This window comes from Gobius niger (assembly GCF_951799975.1).
Source record: "Gobius niger genome assembly, chromosome: 13".
Lineage (NCBI taxonomy): Eukaryota > Metazoa > Chordata > Actinopteri > Gobiiformes > Gobiidae > Gobius > Gobius niger.
Genome location: NC_136864.1, coordinates 27947986 through 27949892, shown reverse-complemented (window position 1 = coordinate 27949892; position 1907 = coordinate 27947986).

Sequence of the window (1907 nt, the reverse complement as noted above, 5' to 3'; positions counted from 1 at the left end):
TTTTTCCCGATTTTCTAGAGCTTTCAGCACCTTCATGCTTTGTGCAATTTATGCAAGTTATGCATCAAAATGTTCCGCATGTTGAGGAGAAGGGTGCTATTACTTTTGGGACTTCTGCAACTTATGGTTTTTCCGCAATCGGCCAAAATATCGGCGATTTTTCCCATTGACTTATAATGGGGCTGCCGCAAATCCATGCTTTTCTGCACTTTTTTCTGCATTTTATGCAATTTCTGCACTTTGTGCATGTTCAGCTTCTGCAACTTGTGGGTTTTGAGAAAAAAATGGCCTTCTGCAGATTTCCAGTTTTTTTATACGAGAGTTTGAAATTTATGCATTAGTGTGTATGTGCGAATCCAGCCAATGGGGAGACTCCAGGACTTTCAGCCGTTTATGCAGCTTCTGCCGATTAAGCACTGAGGCCATTTCAACAGTTTGACCAGTTTATGGAATATAAAAGTTTATGCAATATTAATAATTTATGCAAAGTAACCACTTTATGGGATTTAACCAGTTTATGCATTTTAAAGCGTTTATGCAATTTACATAATTTATGCAAATTAACCCATTCATGCATTTTATCACTGCAACATGACATTTTATGCATTTTACCAGTTTATGCAAATTTGATTATGCAAATTAAGCAATTTATGCAATTTATGCATTCGCTTCCCGCAATTCCGCAGTCAATCGCAATGGCGCAGCCATTGCATTTCTAGTTATTATTATTATTATTATTATTTTTTATATATATATTCTTTAATTTTGCATGCTAAATGTACCCCACATTCCCAGTTGGCCTGTTTATAAATGTTCTATTCTGTGCGTTTATATATTTAAATTGTTATCATCGAACTAAAAAAAAAGGAGATTCTGTTGGACTCTGCTTGCAGTTAGTTTCCACCCATAATGTATTGTTGTGTTTAAAAAGTGTGCAGCTTTTCCCGCCACACTTTGTCAACATGTCAGTGTCTGAATTCATCAATGGTGTAACTCAACACTTTAATATATTTAATAAGTGCAAGTTTAATGGGTTTCTTTGGAGGTTTATTGTTAAAGTTTTAACTCCGAACAGCTGCGGTTTAAAGCAGCGTTACTTCCGTACAGGTTGTTTATGACGGCGGTGATTGGCTGGAGCGGGAGCAGAGGCGGGTCCTTTACCGCTGATTGGCTGAAAATTTAAACTGCCCCCCTGTGATTGGTCTAAGCCGCGTACTCCTATTGGCTAGAGTCGCGTGGAGCTCGTTTGAACTGGGGCACTTTCTGTCGCGTTAGTTTCCGACGAGCAGCCGCTGCACTCGGGCTCCTAAAGCTTTAACAACGTTTTTAAAAAAGGTAAGACATTGTATGAAATTGCAGAACTAGAATTTGCCTTGTGATTGTAACATTTCCTCCTATTTATGTAGTTTTTGGATAGATCTTCTTATATAAACACAACGTGAGTGAGTAAATAAGCTACGATGCATTTTGTAGTTTGTCAGATTGTGATGATTATTTAAGAATTACGCATCTCCCGTCCTGTCTTCCAAAACGCTACTTCTAAATAGCCAATGTACGCCAGGTCCTGTGTTGCTGGTACAGTTTGGTTCTAGTTTTCTTTGCAGAGAGTAAGTACTTTCTCTAATTCTTTTGTCCCGCAATGTCTCTTTCATGTAGCAAATTTGGAGCTCATGATGAGAAAGAAAAAGCATCTGTATCTGATATCTGTAGAAGTGCTACAATAAATGTAAAAAGTGCTCATTTGCAACACCAGTTCGCCTTAGTGTCAAAATGAACATGAAAAATTGATTAAACTGATTCAACACTCAATGGATATATTGGGATGAATACAACTTTTGATATACTTTGGTAAAAATGCAACAAATGAAACAGTAAAATGTTATTGATTTATTTCAGACTTTGCAGCC